We start from the raw sequence: 25,763 nt of genomic DNA on the forward strand, positions 1-25,763 counted from the left end.
GACGGCTGACCGCAAAGAAAAGTGACGTGGAAAAAGCGCGGGTTCGTTCGGGAATCGGCGACGTCATCGTCACCGCCGTCTCTTGTCGTAATCCAAGTTCTTTTCTTCACCGGCTTGTCAAACACACGGACCGAGAGTGTCACCTGCTCGCTGCGGGACGCAATATATATATATATATATATATATATATATATATATATATATATACACGCGCGTTTTGAACTGAAATGCTATTTGCACGAGCCGCTTCAGCGCCTTATCGCGTAAACAAGCGCGCGTCAATCCTGCTTAAGGGGCTACACATCTTAACTCTTCGGCTCGGAATTTCTCCGGTAAACTGCAATCGCATTTGCGATCTTAGTATGTATATTTTTCTTCCAGCAAACGTATTCCTGGCAATTTAGTAAAATCGTTAACGCTGATAAGATTTGTTGATAACAAAGCATGTAAAACTGAAATTTTGCAAAATAATTCCCTAAGAACTTCCGATTTTTTAAAGAATTTTATTCAAAGGTAAAGTTCTAGGCAAAGTTTTAAATAAATTATTTATACAACTTTGAAATAAATTTATTTTGTTTTATTTTATAAAGTTCCTTAATTAAACGAAGAAAAGTCATTCGAATTTTAAATATTAAATTTCAGAAAGTAAAGTTCACTAAAGGTACAGAATACGAAACCTGTTTAAACACTACGCTAATTTTGAACTGTCTTTTATTGTCAGCAATTTTTTAATAAAAACTCAAGTCACACGAGAATATACATGAATGTATATGCTATATTTATTACTAATTATCGATACTTTGTATTATTAAAAATTAGAAAAAATCGATAAAAGAAATAATTTCATCAAAAAAATAGAGAGGAGAAATGGAATGTAAAAGTAAAATTTCAAAAATTTCTTTGTGTGAGTTCCGGTAAAATTCCACGAAAATTCATTTTCAAGCATAAAAAAGAAATTCTCTAAAAATATCAGATTTTCCCAGTTTTACCCATCCTACGTAAGTTATTACGAGATTTATTAAATATCGACAAACAAGAAATTCGATAGAGATATTCAAGTGCAATAAATCCCTCGTACAACGTGGTGTTTATTTTTCAAAATGCGTGTCAGTTTTGAGCACAGCCAAATGCGCCCGATACGCAGATAAGTTACGGCATATGGCGTCTCTCTCTCTTACCATAATGCCAGATCATCCTCTTATGTATGTTTTATGCCGCGCCACTAAGCACCTGTCTCGATTGTGCTTGCGTTGGGGCTTTCCGCAGAGCGCGAGGGGTTATATCTCGCGCCGCGGCATGCCGTGGCACGTTCGTGACCGATGATATATACATAATGACGTTCGACGACGTGTCAAACGGCGCGTGGACGATAGCTTCGGAGCGGACGTAAAGCCGTTTCGGGGAGTCGAGCTGGCGTGAATAGCGACAGCCGACACGCATGCATACAGCAGAGCGGGATAATTTGTACGGGGCTCACGCAAGAGGTTTTGGGTGACCCGTGAGGGAGGGAGGGGAAAGAAGGGGTAAACTTCCGCGTGTCATCGCTTCTAATTCTGCTAAATCGGCCTTTCCGTAAATTCGCTTCCTATATCTGTAACGCTAACGTAAATTGGGCGGGATGAAGCGGTAAAAGGGTCCTAAAGGAAACAAAAGTTACGATACGGCGAAGGGACGTATCAATGTTTGTATTATCATGTTACAACCCTTAGGCATCGTTTTTTTTCTGTGCCTTACGAATAATATTGATACATGTTAACATATTAGCGCTATTTATCTTCTTGATGTGACAGGATGACAATCGAAAAATTGCTGAAACTAAACTGCTTTGTCATGTAATAAAAAAAAAAAAAATGCACAGAATGAAGTGAATTAAACATTTTCTGCGCAAGAAATCCGTCATTTTTATCAGCATACAAAAAATGTACGTTCGTGAATTGGTAAAAATAAACATGGTAAAAAAAGTTGCAAATTTTGCTGGTTGCATGACGCAGTAATATGTTCAAAAAATCTTGGTCATTTACATGAAATAAATTCGCCTGAACAATTTTTAACCTTAAGAAGTCTAATAGTTTTCAAAATCTTTTATCGTTCGTTTTTAATCGTTTGGTTTTAATTTCAAAAAATATATATCATTAAATCGTACAATTACCGTCAAGTTGTTGGTGTACTCTTAACACATTTATTTTTACAAGTTATTTTCACACACATATATACATTTCTTTTACATTAATAAAAATGTTGTTCCTTCGATAAGTTTAAACTGTTCAAACTGTTTAAGAAGGCATAATATATCTACGACACTAACTTTGTACAATTTTTTGCAAATAAATGGTAAGAGATGGATTAAAAAAATCTTTCATTTCTTTTTATATAATTTTTAAGTGATAACTAGATAGATGTAGATTTTACTGACGCTTATGGCTGACTATTTTTCATAGAGGTCAATTCAACGGAAATAAAATTTCATTTATAATGCATAAAAGATATAACATAATAAATTTTATAAGAAAAACTTTATCAATTTTACGCTATAACAATTTTGCACGATGATTTAAACTATATGGTCCGTATTCAAAACTTCTATCCTTGTTTTACGTGTAATAATAAAAAGTAAAAAGTAAATGACAAAAAAGCGCGCTTTATACACACATCTTTATAAGCATGTTCTGCATACGAGCCTATGCCTCTAAACTTGTCATTTGTGATCAGTAACGTTCGAGCAAGAAACAACGAGCTGATATATCTCCGGTCAATAATGTCTTAATAAACAAAAAAGGCACAAATAAACTTTTTGATCTACCTAAAATTTTCAAACGTCTTTTTATAAATCGATCTTTTTATAAAATTAGATAAGAGCAAAATTGTGTTATTTTATATTTTACCGCGTTTCGTAAATATTTGATGTATGGTACATGTGAAAATGTAATGAATCAAATATTCACGATATAAATTATATTAATTTAGAGAAAAATAAACAAAGATCCAACGAACCCACGGTGAAGGCAAGAGGTCAACGTGTCGTTGGTCGCTAGAACTGATAATTTATTCCGGCCGACTCACTGATATTTATATATATAAAAAGTTGGGTCGATGTCGATCGATGTTATCGCAAGTTCTTTCGGAGTGAAGAGCTCAACCAGGATATATCTGAAGCTATTAATTACAGGAATGTCAGCAGCAGGAGGGTCAAGTTGTCTCGAGATAGGTCAGACGCGGAAGATCCGCGCAAATGCCGCACGCGCGCGCGCACACACACAGACACATACACAGACCGACCGCCGTGGTTTAATCTTTTTATCTTTAGCACAGCCCCCGCGCTATTTATAATCCATAGGTACTTCTGGGAATTGGTCCGGGCAGGCACCTGTGTTTCGAGGTGTGACACGTGAAGTCTTAGAAAAAGGCCGCGCGCGCGGCAGGGCGTTTCATCTAACGTGCCATCTGTATTACTCGACGTCGTACTTTCTTCCTTCCGTGAAACACGGTGGATGCAATACCCCGGGCGTCCGAACGCGGACGTGACAGACGACAGATTGGCCGGGATACTTACGTCGATAAGGGAGGACGGTATACTCGCTCCTCCCCGCGCGGCCTCTCCACGAGAGCGCAAAACCGTCGCGCGTTATATGTACCACCGCTGGATGAGAGAAAACGGGGAGGCGAAAAAATTGCCCTTCGAAGCAAGGACGCGTATATTTCCTTGTTTCCCCGCTATAATGTCACAGAGCCCGTCATGCACGTAATGACATGTCATTTTGTAAACTGACTGAATGGCAGTTTATCGGGCGTTATCGTGGTAGTCACACGCGAAACTTCTGCCGTGCAATCAATGTACTCGTGCAATATATGTAGTACCTACGCCCGCGCTGCCCCTCGCCCTTTGCATGTAAGTAGACGAGTTTATTTCTCCGCCGAGCGTCTTTCGGATGTACATACATCTTGATGTATCTGGCTAACGATGCTTCTTACGCGTTACGAACTTTTGCACGTACACCATCATTGAGAAATGAGAGAAAATTGTCAGCCCGCCCGCGCGCTACGTGGGAAAGCCCCGCGGTACCGGGCTAGAAAATACAACGGCCAACGTTAATCAATTACGTCGTAACGTTAATAAATCCCAGGCAACATGATTATAACAACAACGAGCGTTTTGAGGGAAACCCACGAGAAAATCCATTATAAAAATCTCCCCTTAGCCATTCAAGACGCCGCGCCGCGCCGCGCCGGCCGCCATGGCCATTAATTACAGACGTCCTATTAACACGTATTTCAGCCGCCCACAAGCACCGGCGATGGCCGCAATATCTCGCTTTTTGTGTCGCGCCATCGTCATTCGCGCCCGGTTCTGGGCTCGCGGGAACGTGTCCCTCGAATTTCCTGCAGCGCAACGCAGAAGGGAACTCCGGGACTATTTAGAACTGGTACGACTCGCGCGCTCGAGAATGAGGGCCCCGGCATAAAAGCTTCGGTCATAATGAGTCTTTCCGCCCGCCTCCGGGTGCTTTCGCCTCGCCGTAAAAAGAAGGAGGGAGAATAAGAGAGAAAAAGGAAGAAAGACGCGCTTCCGCCCGACGATTTCCGTGCGCATAAGCCTCGAAAGTAAGCCGCGTCGACGTGGAAACACACGGTAAAGTGTGTGCCGGCGCGGCGGTCGGGGAGAGAATAGTCGAGAATAGCGAGAGAAACGCGAACACGAGGCTGGCTCAACTTATTCGTCACTTTCGTAGGGGGTTCCAGGGGTAACAACCGTCGCGGAGTTTCTCCATTGTGCACCGCAACGACGACGGCCGGGGGAATTGCCGCTGCTGCAGCTGTTGTGACCTCGTGTCGACTACGCGTCGCGCACCACGGTGTCAACGGAGCGCTCGATTATAACGCGCCCCGCGAGTCGGATCCCTATTTATTTTTAATCGAGGCGGGAGCAAGCGTGAGAGAGCGCGCGCCGCTCTTGTGATTAACGCGTTCCAGATTCCCGTCGATCATCGGAGGAGTCGCGCTCGATAGTTGTGTGGTGTGCGGCGTGCGCCCGATCGAAACGCAGAGTGGAATGGGTCAACGTGATGTCTTCCAGGACAGGCGAAAACGGTTACGTATATAATCACGGAAATCAAACATGAAGTCCCGCTGCGAAGACGTTCGGTTTGCTCCTATTAGCAAGGTAAACGTCAGAACCAATTGAGATCGTGAGATGAAAACAGGTCGAACTCATTATGAACTTTTGCGATATAATTGGTGATTTTTTAAAAATAATTTATCTTATTTTAAGCAACATTTATATTTTTTGAAAAATATTTTGTACAAAGTTATACATATTTTGCATTAATGTAGCAATTATTTTCTGAATGTTGTATAATTAGACAAATTTCTCCCAGATATTCTCCATCTCCTGTTAAGTAAATCCAACTATTCAGAAATAATATACAACTAAATCGTGTATAAATTTTGCTTGAAACGTAATGAAACGTTAAAAATCTCCGGAAAAATGCATATCCTATTCCGAAATAGTCAAGTAATTTCACACTTCTTAATTGTTAATCGTTAATAAAACAATTATTTGTCAAAGTACATTTACTTTTATATTCTTTTTTAATAAAACACATTAAAGCAATAAAGTTGAAAATTTTGCACTCAATTTTCTCATTTATCAGTTTCACAAGTGATAAAAATAAATGTGCTTTTTCTAGCTTCGACATAAATAAGACAGTCCCGGACATCAATGATTAATAAAAACGATATTGAATTTAATATGACATCGCATCATTTTTCAATAAAAATTTCAGGTTTTTCAGTAATAACATACATATCTATACCGTAAAAAAAGCGATTAATATAAACGTTATTGCAATCAATGTCTCCCTTCGCGTTTATTTTTTTTATTTTTTAAAATAATCGACATTCTTACTCTTTTCACTCGAATTTTAACGAGATTCATACGATCGTTACTTTCCTTGCATGATAAATTCGAATTAGTTTGTTCTCGATAAAATTGTTCGAGCGGCTTTTGAAGAGTAATACGTCCCATCAACAGACCTGATCGCTTATTGAACGTTCGACTCGGGCGAGACACGAACGATGATCGATAGAACATCACGTTACACGTTATTAAAATACTTTAGCGATGGCTGTACAAGCGATTTATCTTAGCCATCGCTTTTCAGTGAGGGGGAGAGAGGGGAAGAAACACGGGATAAAAAACGTCTCCAGCTCTTCTCTCTCGTCACTTGTGCGCGAAAGTCACCAGTATATTGTACGGATCATTGGTATATAGGGCGCGTGTCGATCGTTACAAAGTCCGCCGGTACTCGCAGGACGTACCAATGACGAGTTAGCGGGAAAGAGGATTGGACTTCCTGCAGTTGGTCGAGGCGATTCGAAGGTGAAACGAGCAGCGAAACATTTTCATTTCCCCGCAGGGTTCAGGACGACGACGCGCCGACGTTCTGGACTCCACCACTCTCTTGTTAGCCCAGTTAAATCCGAGGTAAAGTTAATTCGGTTTGTTTCTACGGTCAGAAATCCGGGAACCTATTGGACTTTGCTTTACGTGACTGACCGTTCTGACAGTAGCAATTTCTTGGCAGACGCACGGCGAGAAAGTCATCGCAATCTCGTAACGTTACGCGCGAAATTAATCCGCGAAGTTAACTTGATTATTGCTTCAGCAGTCACTTCTCGGTCCGATCAAATTAAAACTTTATGAGTAAGAAAAATATCACCATTGCGATGTGTTATAAAACAAAAAAGAATTAATTTATTCCTGAGTCTGCTAAAATGTATATCATATTTTGCAATAATTCGTGAAAGACAATATTATTTGATGCATGTTAAATAAGAAAAAGAAAATGCCAAAATTAACATACCTTTTAAACATGATTTCAATTTTGATCAAAATTTAATATACACATATCTTAAATTATATAAAAAAAACTTTTTACTGTCATCTATGACGCCAATAAAAAATCGTATATGCAACATATTAATTTAATGTACATTTAATATTGATCATCATATCGTGCATTATTTCTGCGAGAATACAAAATTTAATTCAATGTAACTTTTGACACTCACGAATAATTTCAAATAGCGCAAAAAAGTCTCGCCGTACTTAACTATACATAAAATAACGTCATGATATCTGAATCGACGCCGTGATATTAATGACGTCAACGACTGGTCGAATATCGTCAGAGGTATGCACACGAAGGAACACGAGTATCCGGCACCTACGTTTGTGATCGCGGACAGTAAGACGATTTCTAAACTGTCGAGAAGTTAAATAGGTATAGGTAAATCCTATCTCCATGTCGATTTTCCTCTCATTAGTAAGTCGAGGGGCCTGTGAAGTCGTGAAGCGCACCGTTAGAACTGGCGAGTATAACGAGGGATTGTGGTATATTTACGAGATGACACACCGTCGCACCGTCACGCATGGAATCCTCGTCAGCCTCCGACTTTTCAGGCTACAGGAAACGTCCGTGGGACGAAGAAGCTATCCGCTTTAAACTTTTGACCGGTCAGTGTTGTACGTATACATATATCGAGTGTGTAGCGGATGTAGCAATATTTAAAGCACGGTTGTTTATCGCGACGTGTAATTGTGACAGCTACTTTTCTCGAATGCCTGAGTTGCCTCGAGAACAATGTATTTTTGTTACCCGGACGACAATGTGCATGTACTTTAGTCCGTCCCGGCTATAAATAGACGACCCGTTTCGTTCGAGTTTAAAAAAAAGTGCAAACTCGAGTAAACCCAAGATAGAGGTTAATAGAATATACCAATTAATTAATTATATTTTTTATTGCAAGAATTTAATGAGAAAAAAAGAAATGAATGAAAAAGATGAAAGAGTTAGATAATGTATTGCATATTCTTAAAATAATATCTCCAAGTTGAATTTTTTTCAAATAAAAGCTACTATGTGTTTAAAGTTAATTATTACTTCAGTAAGATTGCGATTTCTCTCGCAATATTATTCTCAAAATTGAGTGAACGTTCCATTGAAATATATACATGCTTTGTAATGCAAACTTGCGCCACGCAATGGAAACCTTAATTTCGTTCGTTAAAGCTGTAAAAACTCATTGATCATGTATATGTGTGTGTGTGTGTGTGTGAGCGCGTGCGCGCGCGCGTGTTGTGCCATTATAGTCACATCAAATGTAAATAGCACATATCCCATTCATCATGTCAGTGCTGCGCTTTAACAAATGGATATATTAAGCAGAATGGTTATTTGACTCGCCAATTTTCTCCGGATTAAAATATATGTATGTGTCGAAAAATGTAAAAAAATATTCGCATATTGACTTCGCAAAATTGTTCACTGAAAATATCCTGGAACGAAAAGCATGACGTTTAAATATTATGCGACACGTACATACATACGTACAATAAATTTGTGTAATAATTAAGAGATGTACGGCGACGAGAAATATTACGGTATATTCATATAAAAGTCTATTATGACAATCCTTGTATTCTTTTACCTATTACGAAAGTCGCAATTTCCTTTAACCATCGAGAGCGATGGTAAATGGTTTCTCTCTGTGAGAGGAAAGCTATTTGTTCGCCGGTCGGAAAATACCAATACCGATGACCCGGCACGTGATCTACCACGGGAAGGAGGGGCTTTCTCGCGAAAGACGAGTAGGATTTCTTTTCACGTATATAAAATAATTTCTATTTGTGAGCGCGCGCGCGCGCGCGCCTTCGTATACGAAGGGACGCGGATATTATGTGACATACATTTCTTATGGAGCGATGGCGAGAGAGACTCCGTATGAAAAGAGTCCCTTCGAGAATGCGCACGGCGGCGATCCTATCACGACTGTTCACGGCGCGGCCAGCGGCGGCGACGTTCGGTCCAGTATAGACGGATGAGACGAAAATTCGATTTGAGCCGTCGTCAGCCTGTATCACATATCCGCGGAAATGTTCGTTTTTTACTTGAAATAAATTTCGCCGACGTGAAGACGAGCGGCGAGTGCAGAATACATGGGTATCTCTGAGCAACACGCGTCGTCCCGCGGGAGAACGTGGTTTCTACGCGAGGGTGCACGTGGCACTCCCTATGCCCTACGGTCCCTATGGCATCGTCGAGCTTCCCCTTTCTTTAAATCCTGGGAGACTTTAAAGATTGCAAGTTATAACCGTGCGGACGAGAGAAACCCTAGAAAATTGCATTCCCATGACTGGAACGTTTCGTCGCTATGTATCATTCCTACCCCATCTCGACTGGACCTGGAAGATTCCATTTTTACCCCTATCTAACATCCATTCTAGCAGGATATTCAAGATTGAAAAGAGCATAGTTATCATTGAATAGTTAAAAATGAAAATCATCAATTCTTCTAAAAGAATTTGTCAGTTTTTATTTATTTACACGCACAATTTATATATATTCCTGCACTGCTTACAAGTTTTAATAAATAGCAATATTTGTAAAATAAACGGATAAAAGCAGAAAATTTGTTTATTTTTACATTTTCAAATAATATTCTCTGTATATTTTCAAAAAATAAAACATAAAATTTTTGAATAATGTCTTCAGATTTATCATCATTTCCTAGTATGAACACATAATTATATTTATTTAACTATTACTTGTTTTTGTAAACTGACTCGTTTACTGGTGTCTATTTTTAATTTCTTAATTTTTTCTTTAATTCTTTTGCATAGAAACTAAATTAAAATATGTCAACCCTTCTTTGGTTCAAAAAGAACCAAAATTCAAATATGTGCACTTAGCAAACAATTTATTTAACATTATCAAAGCAGCATTTATTGAAACTTAGCAATACTCCATATACATATATAATATATACTATTAATATATACTGCATACATTATGTTTTATAATAATATTATGGTAAATATGATAATATTAATGCATTATTCGTGCAAAGTCATACAATATTTAACACAAAATGTTAATTATTCTTGAAGTATTAACTTGAGAGTAGTCTTGGGGTAGTTTTTATACTCCAATCGAAAAAATAAAGCTCACATCACAGTAAATTTTTTACTGATCCAAAATATATACCTTTCATTTGAAAATGCCGAGACCCAATTTGTACAACAAAAATAAAAAACAAAGTTAAGACTCTTATATTTATAGTATCGATTTCTTGAAACTAGCTGGGATGTAGAAATTTCATATTGTTTATGATATAAAACACCAATCAAATATACCAAAAGTTTATATTATAAATTTAAAATCAGTCTGAATAAAGTTTAAATTAAAAAGTATTGTAAGTTATTAATATATTTATGTTTATACGATACTATTTTTATTAAAAAACATTTTTCATATAATTTATATATTTATATATAATATAATAAAATGTAATAAACAAATATATAATAAAATTAAATAATTTTAAATAATTTTGTGAAAGCAAACATAATATAAATGACAGCAACTCAGTCTTATTTTAAATTTCTATAAAGTAAATATTATTTCTTTTGTGTTTTTTCTGATAATTATTCTTTGCGATCTTTAAATATACATTCCTAATGACAACTCACAATATGAAAAAGCGTGTCGTTAACTAATTTTTAAAATTTTATTAGAAATACATTTATAATAAGCTAATGTGTTTCTTCTATTTATTATTTTCTTAACTTTTACTTGCTTTTTTCAGAAAATAATTAAACCTGTATACATAATGTCCTTAGATATTAATAAATTATAGAACAATCAATAATACATGATAAAGTAAATAACAATGACTTTTAATTGGAATGTAAAAATTACCTCAGTAATTGTTAAAAAAAGGAAGGTAACTATTCCTCGATAAAGATAATTACATAGATATAAAAAATAAATTAAATAGATTAAGAAAAGATTTTCTGTTTCTCATCCCCTTACTTATTTACATATGAAAATGTAGGATTGATATTTATTATTTATAAAAGCAAAGTAGATAAGAGTTATGAATTATTAGTTGTTCTATTGGCATATTATCTTTATAGCGTTAATTTCCTAAAATAATTGCACAATAATGTATTAATGCTTGCTTGCATTGATTTATGACTACTTAAAACTGTTGATATCGATCGTCATAAATTATAATTAAATCTTTTCTTATCAAACTTTATACATCTATAATATGTACACGTAATAAATAAATCACAACAAAAAGAAGTAAAGAATATATAGATTAACGTTTCAGTTTATTTATAACAAACAGATTTCTATCATAATAAATTTATGTAAATTAAATCTATTTAATTGAAACACCAGCGAATTAAGTATTTCTCTTTTCAATAACTGTCAAGCTTCAATAACTGCACTTTATTTCCATTAATCATGTGAATTCCAATAACAAATGTTCGTGCAAACAAAGAGATTTGGTTAAAATGGAATCACATGCCTTTTCACTTTTTGTGAGATTTCTAATATTTGATCGCTATTTATATATATTCCAAAAATCTGAAGAAATAAGAAATCGAAATAACATTCCGTCCGGGTTTTCATATTGCACGATAGAAAATGCTATAATCTTTTTATGACGCCGCCGATTCCGCTGGTGCTTTGAACGAGAAACCGCAATTTCCACTCCGCGTACCCGGTATTCCCAGTCTCGCATCTGCGTGCGCAGATCCACTGGCCGACCTTATTTCATACACATGGTACGCAATATCCAATTCCAGTCCAACACTGATCAGCCGTCAGATCGTATCTATTCACAAGAGGGTCCTTACGTTTATGAAAATAAATTGATTCCCCTGCTGTCTCGATCGTATAAAATTTTTTAAGATGTTTCGTGTTTTTGTGAAATTCGCAAGCAATGTTATCGACGCTCCCCAGGTTCTGAGTTCGCGTACATATCCCGTGGGAATGAATAATATAGCGGTTTCCGCAGCACATTCACCTGTACACTTGTTGATCGAAAAATTGCAATTTGCATTTACGTCCGACGGATGAAAAACACACAACCGCAGGGCTTGTTATTGGCAAGCAATCGTATTAACGTCTGGGATACCAAGAAATGAAGAAACCGTTTTAACATATAACGCGATTGAAAGCGTCTCACGTATTAATGAATAAGTCCGTACAAGTCACAAAAATCTTTATTGCTTTATTATATCTATGTTCCCACTTCCCTCGCGGAAATAATATTTACTCTTACACTAGCGTACACATCTGCTTGCCGGATTATTCGTGCAGAAATTACAGAGAAAGTTCCGCGCACGGTGTAGACACGTGCATTGCGTATTCGTCGAAAATCTCCCATCTAATCCTAACAAACAAAATGCTACGATTCGAAAATCCTCTTTTCGTCATGCGCCACAACGGTGTTACAAACGCAGTAATCATCCCCGCGGAGCGTGACGGATTCCAGCGGCTCTTTGAACTGGGAAACCGCAATTTCCATTCGCACGTATAGGCGGGACCTGTAGGTTGCGACTGCGTGTTCACGCACTTACGCATGTACGTCCGAGAGGTAACAAAAGAGCCGACGCAGAGGAAAACTGATTTCCTCTTTTCCGCCGTTTGGTGCAATTGCCTTTCCGCCCGCGATCCGCACTGTCTGAAATTGCACGTTGACTTGACTATCTCGACTAAGCTCCTGAGCGATTCTTTTCACCTTTCCCATTCCGTCTCTCTCTCTCTCTCTCTGTCTCTCTTCCTCTCTCGCTCTCCTCTGTGTTTTACTCTCATTCGCGAAGCTTCGTGGACAGCTCGCCGTAAATTGGATGCCTATTATTTCACGCGTTGCCGGAGTCTCTCAGTATTTTCTTCTCTCCCCCCCCCCTACCCCTCTTTGGTGCACGAATCCCACCGTGTATTCGTTTCTCGCTCTCGTCCACGCTTTATTTCCATCGCGCACTCGTTTACACGCACTTCCCAACTACCCATTCCTACCTACCACCCATCCGTTTTCATTACCTTTTATCGCCGTCGGATTAGCCGTCTGTTTTAGTTAGCCTGAGTAGAATCCTTTTGGTCGCGTTCCAAGCAGCGCAGCATCGTTGTTTAATTTCCTTATAGACACTGCGCTCTCTCTCTCTCTCTCTCTCTCTCTCTCGTTTTCTTTCCTTTCCTCTTCTTGTTGCGTTTACAGTGTACTTAACCATTTAATGCATCGTTCTTTCCATTGTTACTGCGTTCCGCTATTATCATCGAGTTGTTGTTTGCCACACGGTTCCAGCTATCTGTTAGTTTGTCTCTTGGTGACGAGGGGTTGGAGACTTCTCGACAAAAGCGTCCAATACACCTCTCTCTCTCTCTCTCTCTCTATGGAGCTTCTGTACAAATTCCATTAATGAATCCATCGTCGTTAACGTATGTTTTCTAACCTTTTTCTAATTCTACGTTCTATTTAAACAAATCCCTGGCGCGTGATTTAAAAATATATACAACGCGCTTTTCTTGGGCTTTAAGTTTCCCCAAGATTTCTCGAGCATCATCAAAGAGTTTCTCTCCTTCGCTCGTTCGGTCGGTCTTTTTGCTCCATTTCCGTCTATCTATTTTTCTTTCAAGTTCCGCGCTTGCTTTTCTTCACTTCTCGTCATCCTCCTCCTGCCCCTCCTATGCTATCGTTCTTTGTATGTCGAACTTTCTTCTTCGTTACGTCTCTATGTCGCGACTTTTTCTTCCGACTTACTTTCCCGAGTTTTTCTTTTTTTTTTCGTTTAGTTTCGCGCACATATATATTCACGCTCAAAGAGAACGCTATTTGTAAAACAGTCATTTTATACTTGGTTACTTTTGTCCCGACATTGTCGAATGAGTTAGTCATTCCGTTTTCAATAGAAGCTACATAAATGATAGAAGTCCACTCGAACTTTGCTGTCCTCTACAATTGATTCAGATTCTTTTTCCCTCGACGATATCCCTTTCTTCATTTCATCCCTTTCTGTAAGAGCCATTTTTTTTGTTATTTTCCTCTTTTACGTCCTCTATATTTGTTTTTCGACAAAAAAAAGATATATCTGTCCTCTTATCCTCTTTGATCTCCTCTCTTTCTTAAAACGTAGCAATACATTTTTCATACATGTATATCTCGACAATTACATCAATGGACTGGTCGTCGTCCAAAAAAGCACGCGACATTAAAAAAGATTTATATATAGTAATAAAAGTCCTATATTAAAGCTGATCTCGCATTCTACCAAAGTTATTACAAATGAGATACACAAATTCGTATTTATTCTTAAAATTTTTGATGCATATTTTGATCGACGTTGTGGAAAACACGTCTATAAAAAAAAAAGGAAACATAAAAATTCTATCACTTATACCTCGACTAATACCTTCTTTCTTTAATCCCTTCTACTTCTACGAAGTAGAATATGCATTCTCGAAGTGTACGCGAAGTACTTTGGCGTTCGACGGATTTTTCTGTGCATACAGTTATCGTTTGATGTGACTACTTCACTGGATCCGTATAGAGCCGCATATGCTTTTCTACATTATTCTATGTCGAGCGTTTAAGGGGATACAGTCCCGGAGCGCCTAATATAAACGCACCTCCTTCTCCGTTCTTTCCATCCACTTCCCTCCGAGGGAAAAGGAGGGAAAGGGGGAGGAGGAGGAGGAAGAGGAGGAGGAAAACGCTCTCGTTTTCTCCATCCCTTTTTCAATTTCAACCCTGTCTACAGTTTTGTCTTTTCTCTCGCGTACACGCGCGTATTGCGTTTTCCGCCATTTCGCCTCTCACGGGGACTTTTCTTTCTGTCTACAGCGGACGTGTCCGCGTATATAGCCGAGCGGAGACGCATTAACTCGCAAGTGCTCTCGGATACTATCCTCGGATAACGGCCTCCTGTGTGTTTCTTTCCTGGTGGCGGCACCGACTCTCCCAAGTGGGAGAGAGCACCGTCGTTTCGAGGAGACTTAAGAACGGGAAAGCGGAGAAGGATGGGCAGGCAGGGTGAGGCTGTTTTGCGCCTGAGTCTCGCAGTTTAACGACCATCTACTTGAATCGAGCCAGTAATATCGCGCGCGCGAGCGCGCGTGCGATGTACTATCCACCGACGAAATAAGGAAGTGCTTCTACAGGGGAACTTATGCAACATTCAAGCGCTTCTTTTCGCTTTTTTGAGGATACTCCAGATGCATTTCTATTTCGTCGAGGCTGTCACAGGTTAGCGCGTTCAATGGCATCATATATGTAATGTTCGATGAAACCCCCTTTCTCGAGGGAGGTTACGTTAGATTTACGCTTTCTTGGATTTTTATGCATATTCTTTCAGTCTTGCATTTTTTTTTTTATTATTTTGCTTTTATTTAATTCTACATTACTCGCGCAAAGCGTCCGGGACACCTCAAGCTCACAAATTCACTTCATTTACTGATTGAAATTTGTTCAGTTGAATCAAATGCTTTTATTTATTTTTTAATTGATCGTTGCGCCATGTTTGTGTGAGAATACGAATAATAATAAAATAATTACAACACAAGATAAAATTTAGAAATTTTTTTTTAGCCAAAATTAAATTATTTTAGATAACACTGATTTTTTGCAACTTTGATTTGATCAAAAATAAATAATTTCTGATTATACATAAAAATATATTACGTTTCCAACTTGAAGTCAGAAAAAGTAACTTTTAAAATATGTAAAAAACTAAAAAGATTATATTACTTCTACAGAGGCTTTCATTAAAAGATTTATTTACTCCCTGATTTAGCACTGTTAATAGCATTATCTTCAATTAAGTTGTTTTGCCATTGTTTTAATCGTATGTCCTATCTACGCCAATTTCAATTACAAATTACGTCTTCTGAACACTCTGCGACTGCTGCTAGCAACAATCAAATTGATCTGCGACGGTTGTAATGGCGTTAATGCATCGATTGTCATCGTGGACAAAGACACAGGTCGACATCCGGATGGCAAAGGACGTCGCGTGACAGTATCGTTTCGAGAACCTTCCACAAGGTTGGTGGTTCTACTCATCAAAGGGTATCTATATTAATGAGATAGCGTGCAGCGCCAGGCTGCCGCGCCGACCGCCCTTATTACGCGCGAGTGGATGATTTTCGGCGCGCCATGCGGGAGTGGTTGACAAGATGCAGTACACGAGTATATTATCAAAATTCATGAAGCCCTTTACGAGTACCAGCTAGACCACATGGTTCTACAGTAAGTTTAATCTATACACTGTCACTCTGTCACTCGTGCGATAGGTTCTCACGAAACAAAACGTTTATCATTTTCAACTAATTCATAAGTCTTAATTAAATAGATTTGATTCTTGAGGAAAATAATATAATCGAGCTTATTAAGTTTTCGGTTTCAATGGATAAATAATACCAGCGAGTAAAATTATGATTATGAAACGTATAAGAAATAATAAAGCCTCCGACATGCTTTTTTGTCACGTTATAAATAATTGAAGATATTTTATCCAATATTTTTGTTAATTATTTATTAATTGAAAAGAAAAATATATATGAGAAAGTATTTAATGTGCATTTGTATATCATTGTAACGAACATTTACGGATTCATTTACCGTACAATTTTCGATGCATACGAAACAAGCACAGATTATTACTATCAGCGTTGCTATAATTAGGTGTGAAGGGTTCATTTAACAAATTAATCGCATAAATAATCGTAGCGAACCAAGTCCGCCAGATGCATCTCCTCAGCACTCGGACCACGTAATGCGCAAGCAAGCATTTCTCGCCGGTCGATTGTCTATAAAACGTGTCCTCACCTCTCGGCAGTTCTGAACATAATCTAAAATGTTGCAAGCACCTATTTCACAAAACAAAGCTTTCTCTTCCGGTTGTCGCCCATGGACGATCACTCGGTGATCACTATGTCCTACGAGACCTCTGCTGCTCATTTTATTTGGAATCCGCTCGGTAGCTTCGATTGCTCCCTCAAGGCTACGTCGATTTTCGAAGCTCGTTGCGCATTGCACAGGGCGTTGGGTTGCACAACGACGAAAGAGAATGAGGATGAGGAGAAGATGGAAGGAAGGGAGTGTGCAATCGATGCACCATGCCGGAGGAGGAGCCGGACGAGCTCGTCTGTACAGAAATTCTCAATTTGAATTGCAAGCGAAGCTCAGTTAATTTTGGCAAATATCTTGCCACTTTGGCGACAGGTACAGACAACCCCGCGATACGCGATACTCCGTGGCCGCTGGAACCTTTTCTATCTTTTTACGAGCGATATCTAAAGTGGAAAGTGTCGCTTCAAGTTCTCTAACGTGCGTGTTTACGTTTATATTCGGTCAAATGGCATCGCGGGAAACTTGCACAATGCGTTTAATAACTCGAATTGTAATACTCGCAGGAAGAAAAGCAGGTCGATGCGACTTCCAAGATAACACCGGCTAAATACTCCGGAGATAATTCCGTTTGTAAAAGGGCTCGTACGGAGTAAGTTTCAAACAGGTTTAGGGCTACATTAAATTTACTTATGCTTGTCATGAATTTATATTAATAAATTGAAATGTTATAATTGTTATATATTGCATGTATTCATAAGAAATAAAGATACATTAGATGTGTTTCAAATTAAAATAATAGAACCGTTTTAATTATTATTGTTTTCATTTCTATTGTTTTTGTCGTTGCAATTTAAAATCGAATAGTGAGAGCGGGATGAGGGGATTTGACTAACTTTACAATATATTACAGTTCAAAATCAGTTTTACAACTAATCGAATTTTAATATAGTTCTTCAGACAGAATTAATTAGCATCATCACTAAAATAATCCAATTAAACAAAATAATTAAAATAAACATCGCTGTTTACGAATATAAATCTTTGTTTCGACTCCTGTTCCATTGAAATTGTATTGTGCGCGTATGCATATGCATGTAACGTTATACGGAGATGTATTTTTATTGTGCATCACTTTGTTGAAACCATACGTGTCCCAAAAATATTTCTTTTGTTTATTTTATTTTATTTTATTTAAAAAATGGTAACAGAAAGAGAGAGAGAGAGAGAGAGAAAGATAGAGAGCAAAAAAATGCTCTCTCTCTCTCTGAAATATTAAAGTTACGAGGACTGTTTAAAATCAGATCTTCTAAAATTACTTTTCTTTCAAAAATCTCAAGAATATATTTCTCTCAAAGCATGCGTATAACAAGCGCTGCCAGGACTCGTTATTTCGTTAAGTAACTATTTGGCAGCGCGTAAGTAATCGAGTTACTTTCGCATCTTCTTCGCGTCCATACAAAGGCTCTCTCAGCCACGGTGAAGAAACCCAGCAAAGTGAAGAAGGAGAGCAGAGGAGCCACACCACCCAGGTAACGTCTCCATTTTCTCGCGGCTGAAAATATCCGCGTGCGAGGCGCGAAGTGTCGGACCGCGGTTTTAAGACAAGCCGTCGCCTACTTCTTGTAAAAAAAAAAAAGATACGACAGAGAGGCAAAAAGACCGGAGGAAGGCGAAAGCGTCGAGGCGGAGCTCCGGCAGGTACTTTACCCTATCGTCTTCCTCGTCGTCGTCGTCGTCGTCGTCGTCGTCGTCGTCGTCGTCTTCGTCGATGTCGTCGCTGTCGTTGCAGGCGACGTCGACGTCGTACCGCGGGAGAGAAATCGATTTTATCAGTGCCCCGGAGAGACGTCGCCGACGTCGTCGCGCGCAGAAAAACAGAAACAACTGTTGAAGCCAGTTCTCTTCGCCAGCCGAGAAAGGGCGGTGGAGAAGAGGAAGAAGAAGCGGCGCGTCTCGGGACGAGGGATAAAGAATCGACGCGGGATAAAACCCAGATTGCACGCGATTGTACGAATCGCTCGTGTCGGGAGTGATTCTTATAAGGCGAGGGAAGACTGATGCGATTTTCCACGGGATCGCGTTCCGGCGGAATGTTGCGCCGGCGAAATAAATGTTACTCGCGTAATAACGAACGACGCGATCGATGATGCCTTCTGGATGAATTACCCCCGCGCCCGGTAGGTAATCCCACCCCCCCCCCTCTTTTTCCGCGATAGAGTGAATTTTGCTTGCGGCGGCGAAGCAGCTTTAGAATCGTGATTATCGGAGCGTACGGGCGCGGTAACCGGTGAGCTTTTACGTTACAATTCGCGCGAACGGGTATTGATAATTCTTTTCTCTCGGCCGCTGTGTAAGTTTTTATCCTCTCTTACCACTCTTTTCGGACGTTTTTGTATCGCGCGCGCGGCGGTGGCGGCATAATGCTCTTGTCCTGTGATCGAGAATTAAAATGACGCAAATACAAACTCTATTTTCTGACAAAAAGGACACAGACGGGGGGAATGGTGGTCTGCGATGTTGAAAGCTGACGCTTCGGTTCAGCGGATACAACAAGAGGGGAGAGGAAACTCCAGATTTTCGGAAGAAGCCGCTCGCTCGTATAAGAATCCTTCCTTCGGATGTAAAATATTTATCGCCTCTTATTCCGGCCTGCTAAATTAATCTCGCGTACATCCCTGCTGCGCGCTGCAAGATTATCGGCGAGAACATATCGCTTCTCATAGCGTACGCCGAAGGCGACCGGGCGCGGTGATTTACGATAAAGAATATGTCGCACCAGGCGTAACATGAAATATCGTTCCACGTGGCGCAATAAGATCGCTGTAACGAGTACCTCCTTTCTCGACGTTACAACTGAGATCAGGGATCCGCCTGTTTGAAAAGTTTCTGTACGCTTAAAACCTCGGCGGGAGGTATATAAAATTGACCTCGTGACAAGGGGGCGGAGAGAGAGAGCGCTCCTGGGACGGATAAAAGAAAGATCTGTGAGAACTTGTCGATACTAAAGCACGGCAGAGCCGGAGAAAGCTCGCAGCGTGCAAGCTCTCTCTCCCTCTCTTTCTCCCTCCCCTCTCCCCGCATCCCGCCCGTGTTGTGTCTCAGGAAAATCTCCGATTGCACGCAACTATGTGCCGAGATGTATCGCGCTCGTCGAGTGTATGCGGATATGTAGGGCGAGCGTAGTCTAAAAGTAATCCTTAAGACACGTATCACGGCTGCTGAATCGCGCCAGGAAATGGAGTGTCTTTCGAGTGTGACATCTCCCCTTTGATGTATTCTCGCTAATGCAACCTGTTTGCCTTACGTTTGCATTCGCGACGCGTCTCTCCCTAACGCGTAATCGCGATGGGGCACGAGAGCCGTATACAAAATTGTTACGGAGCTGCGCTCCAACTCTTCGCGTCAATTCTTTTTCGCCTCTTTATCTCTCATCGGGAGATTCTGCCGTCCTCGGTATTTAATCCGATTCAGCGCTTTGGGTAGAAGCGAGACATTTCAAATTATTTCGCGACTGCAATATCGCGGCAACGCTGCAGGCTACGCTCGGCTGAGATGAGAGAGGGTCGTGTTCAGGAATTCGCTGATGGGAGCAAAAGAAACGCGGCAGAAAATGTTACAGGAAAGGAAGACGCGTTGGCCCGGGATATAACGCGGATTGCAAAAGGATGCGTAGTCCGTATTCGAAAGTGCATTATATGTAGGTACGTAGGTGGATAGATAGATAGGTAAGTAGGTAGGTAAGTATACGTAAGACGCGCGCGGCGAACGAAAAGAGAGTACACGTCGCTGAATCGTTCCTATTGTAAAAGGAATTGTCTTCTATTTCTAAGTCTCAGTGGAAGTCTCTTTTGTATCGTGCTTTTCTGCATGTGTTGCTTCAACTCATTTCCCCTTCCGACAAGTAACGTCAAGGTATTTCGCGCTTGACCTGCTGAGAAAAAACACTGTGCATACACGCTGATATCACGTGTATAAATCTATTTCCAAATTATTGTATATACTGATTTAATAAAAGAAAAAATTGTATAACTTTTATGTTTAATGTACAATTTTTATATATAGTTGCAAATTGTTTTATACATCATTGATAAAATGCTAATATTGAATTAAAAAGTATAAACACGAGAAAAAAGGAAATCAAGTATTAAATTTATATTCCCGACTTTAATTTTAAATACAATATGAAGCAAAATACAATAAAGTAAATGCAAATATTTTTTATGTGTATTTATTTCATATTATCTCTCTCTTAACAACATTTAATTTATTAAATTTAAAGCACATTTAATTAATTATTTAATTAAACATTTAATTAATTATAAATAACAACGTTTAAGCTTATTACCACGTGTATCTTTTAATCGCAGGAGTATCTCATTGAGTTAAGAGAATTCCTCTGCTCAGGCCCGGCACAACAAGTGGCACAGGGGTTCAAGTAAAGAAAAATATTCAAATGACCATTTTGTTGTCTTCTTTTTTTTGTTGTATATGGTCTAAAGTTAATAATGGTGAATATAAGAAAAAATTCGATTATAAAGTACTCTACCTTCATTACTAAAATGATTTTTTTTTAAATTGGGAATAAACATTCTTCACTATTATATCACTCTTAGATTAACTAAATACAATTTGAAATTCACGTTATATCACTAGCACACATTTACCACATCTACGTGCTGTATTACTTTGATTATTGTAAACTTTTTTTATCTTTTCAATTATTTCACTCAAGCAAGCAAGTGCATCGTTTCAAAAATTTAACAATACTTTTCTGAACAACTAAGATGTATCGTTGTAAAATTTCACTAACATCTGTTCATTATTTCTACGTTTAATACGACAATAAAAACTGAAAAATCCTGAAAATTCATCGATTTCCATAAGAGTCTATGTTAATAAAATATTTAATATCTGAATAACTAACTAGTTCAGCTTTTTGAAATTTTGGCAGTCAATTTATATCACTAATTTAAACCCTACAAAGTTTCATGAAATTCTGTTCATTTTAATTTAGCAGCGGAACTCCCTTAAAAAGAAAAGTCTCGAATTACGATTATTATTTCTTAGATAGATTAAGGTCAATTTTTGTTAAATGTATTTAAGGTTATTAAATATATAAGTTGCCTGTAAACAGTGTTACGCCACAAGACATTGTCGCATAACGTGTAATCAACGTGCGCAGATTGTGCCATACACCATTCCACGTGCATCCAAACTCGGAGGAAGTTCCTTCAAAGATTGCTGATGGCAAGTCCGCGGTTGCACCCGGATTTACGGTCGACTAACTTGCTTCTGCAGCTTGTGGATCTCACACTGCCTGAATTTCCCAGCGTAGTTCCGTCTTAACTCAGCCATATTACATTCAAATGGCCGGATTGCTACATTTAATGACGAGGCATTATCATTCCGAATGTCTCGCGAAGAAATTCAACGGAACGAGATTGGCCGCGTTTATCAAGTGTTAGTGCGATTTCGGCCATAATGTGAACGTCGGCGCGTACGCGGGACGAGCGATGAGCCTGCGTTCCTGAATTAGATACATTTCACCGGAAACAAGTAGTAAATTGGGTTAAATTTAGTTATTGACGATTCAAGAAACTTTGCCAATTAGTATTGCACTGCACCGGATTTCAACTTTTTCCACCCCGTCAAACAATGCACGCCTATTATTTATTGATCTACCACCTCTAAATTCTAAATTCAGCAACGAACATCAAATGTACATACATACATGCTATAATCGAATCGGTAACAAAAGGACTTGACGTAAAACTAAAAATTCGATTAAATCCATTTTGCGACAATGAAAAACTTTCCGCACTGAAATTAACGTGTTGTTTTTACGTTACTTTTATACATGTAATCTTGTGCGTATAATTCGTAATGTTATAAAATAATGTAATTAAAAAAATAAAATAAAAATACGTTTATACGATTGCTTAAATTTGCTTGGTACAAAAGTTGTAGGAAATGAATTTGTTATCTACTATTTATATTGCCTTTAAACAGTGTTTCTTTTTGTACACCCATGTGCCTCGTATAAACTATATTACGTCATCAAATATTTCATTTTACAATCGTTGCAATCTCCGCCATATTTTTATCTTCTATTGCCCGACGATGCACCAAGTTTTATGATACGATAAAAGGCTAAAATGATATTGCCGAGGTACTTCGCTTCGAGGAAACCGACTCGTTCAACAACCAGCCAGTTCGTCGACTTCATCATCCAACAATGGTTTCTTCCTTTGTCGGCAGGAGAGGAGGGGAAAGCGGGATTGCATTATTCTCCTGTGCCGCGCCACCGTGTTATACAATCTATGCAATTTAAGTCGTGGAATAATGTAACGGGGACTCTCCGTGTATACTTCACGCGGCCGCTCCGTAACGAGGTGTAAAGGCCGCGCCAACGGACGAAACTTCCATCATCAGGATGGCGTTACACGCCCGCTGTTGGCGAAACGAAGACGAAGCTGCGGGCAGGTGGAAAGACGAAATGGAGTGAAGGAGAAGTCGGTCGCAGAGAGAGAGAGAGAGAGAGAGAGAGAGAGAGAGAGAGAGAGAGAAAGAGAGAGAGAGAGAAAGAGAGAGGGAGAGAGAGAGAGAGAAACTTGCGTTTGAACGTCAGATACAGAGGCGCTTCGGCCCTTTGAAGTCCCGGAAGTTTCCCCGGAGGCGTCGCGAATACATGCATGCATTCACGTATCCACGTCCGACGTACATACGTATTATCATCGACGTCGTCAGCGGCAGACGTGGGTCGGAAGAAGCGACGAAGGAAGGACGCAACTTTGTGTCCTGGTAATCAAAGAAATTTTGCCTCGAGCGGGCTTACCCCGGTTTCCAAGCGAGGCCGAAAGTGCCCTCGTAACGGTCGATTTATTGAAAAGTTCGACGACGTCGACCCCGTTTCATTCCGAGGATCGATATTATCAATTTTGCGCAGCAGAGGTGAACAGGACGAGCGCCAGTGGCGTAGTCGTCGTGACTTTTGCCGATTCGAAGTCAGACGTTTGTTTCCTCCTTCCCGCGCGATCATTTCCGGGGTATACGATACACGACGACGAATCTTCCATTTTTCGAGATTATCGCTCGAGCAAAAGTTACAATTTTAATTAGATAGTGTAATCAAACGGCGAATTCCGAAAATTGCAGCGCATTGTGCGGGCAAGCGACACGCGCGACTCTCGGCGTTGATTGCATTTCGTTTCCTTCGAAAAAGGATGAAAATGAGAATAACGGTATTCGTTACGTTAGCGGGGGACAGAGCCTTTGCCGGTGAGACTTTGCTCTGAGTTACCGTCTTAAAAAGCTCGAGTTTGAGTAAAACGCAGCGACATCGCGGGATATTGCATCACCGGTTCAGGCCCTTTACGGCGGTCCCAAGGCGAGCCAAGAGTAGAACATGAAACGATTAAGGACATTTCGCTAGCTCGAAAGATCCTCTCTCCCGAGACGCAGCGAAATCTCTCGTCGGAGACTTGTTAAGGTTAATTTCGCCGTGCAATTCGTGATGGTGTGCTTTTGTAAAATTGGATCGTTCAATATCCTTTTAATATCCCAAGTTTTCTCTTCGCTCTTTATTGAATATCTTTTAATGCGCCTCCTTACATTCTTACGTCTCGATAATTAAAACGCGGGAAGGGAGGGAGGGAGGACGTCAAAGAATGGGCGACGTTCAAACGGATCGCGATGAAAGAACGGATGTTACGGACGACGCGACACTGAATTAATTTTATCAACGGGTTTAAAATGTTAAACGACTCTCCGTCTTCTGTTTCCTGTGGATGAGATACGTCCTGTCGACTCATTACTCTTTCATCGCGGCGCTGCTTCCGACAACGCCAACGCCAACGCCAACGCCAACGCCAACGCTAACGCCCAACGCCAGCGTGTACTCACGGAAATTAAAGAAATCTCGGATCACACACATGCACGCTATTACCAGCGCCAAACTAATCCTATTATTATAATAGGATTTATGAGGCGTAAGTTCCGCCGTGATAAAATTTCGTTGTCAGTTGATGTTATTGGATTAAGTTTGTGTCGGAAAATGTTCGTTTCGACGAAATGAAATTACTCGATGTCTTAAGTCGTGTATTTTAATTTGCCGCGCGTCGATTGTTATCAATCTAATGACAATGTCTCTCTCCAGAAACTGGTCGCTTCAAAGAGATAACACGTCTCTAAATTTTGTTGAAGAGACAACAATCCATTTTCCGAATATGATTCTCCGATACGTTTGTTGAATATCAATGAAAACGGATTCAATATGGCAAAATGAAAATTTTGGAGGGTAAAAGTACATTCGTATAATATCAGATCTACCGTGTTTATATCCTCAGAAAAATTCTACGGAAATTCGGAATAAACTTCAAGTATATAAAAAAAAAAGAAATTACATGGACTTTCTACCAAGTTTTCTACCTTATGTTGACACAATAAAGATAATAAATAAAGAAATTTAATTTTAATAAGTTTATTTCATTGAACTATTTTTAACGAGTTTATTCTTCAAATTATCAAATCTGATGAAAATTGACGCTCGAGAGTTCCGACGGTATCACGGTTTGCCGATCGAGATAAACGATGGGGGCAAAAGTTTTATAGGAAATTAAAGCAACGACGCGACCAACATGATCCGCGCCGCCACCGGTCTTTCATTACCACCCGACGTTTCGGAAACTCGAATAATGTACGCGCACTACCATTAGCCCGTCCTGTCCAGTTATTCGCGTCCTCTACCTTTCTTTTTGCCCTTTTAAAACCGTTGTTGATCGAGATCGAGGCAGGCAACGAGTATTTTTCCTGCGACGTAAAGCGACTCAATTTGCCAAGGAACCGCAGCGTGCAAGATCAAAACCGATAGCGTTAATTAATTTCGGAAAATCGTAATTTCTCATCTACCGTGCATCAGCGACCTACAGTGCCGGGCTGTTATCGTTCTACAGTGCCGCGATAGCATTATGTGTTAAGCTCGAGGGCGCATAACTGTTAATTCTGTTACGAGGCAGGAAAATGTCCGGGACTGCTTACGGCTCGACAAGGCTGCTCTCCTTCCC

General features: G+C 39.5%; 1 protein-coding gene and 1 long non-coding RNA gene across 4 annotated transcripts in view; one reads left to right on the plus strand and one right to left on the minus strand.

Moving 5' to 3' along the window:
* Positions 1-25,763, minus strand: part of LOC105837291 (zwei Ig domain protein zig-8) — a 296,303-nt gene that overhangs the window by 72,382 nt on the left and 198,158 nt on the right. The window lies entirely within an intron of this gene.
* Positions 560-10,070, plus strand: LOC118644982. The gene is made up of 2 exons (XR_004962748.1): positions 560-6,481; positions 7,324-10,070. It is a non-coding gene; the product is annotated as an uncharacterized LOC118644982 (long non-coding RNA).

Source organism: Monomorium pharaonis, chromosome 3, assembly GCF_013373865.1.
Source record: "Monomorium pharaonis isolate MP-MQ-018 chromosome 3, ASM1337386v2, whole genome shotgun sequence".
In the NCBI taxonomy this organism is placed as follows: Eukaryota; Metazoa; Arthropoda; class Insecta; order Hymenoptera; family Formicidae; genus Monomorium; species Monomorium pharaonis.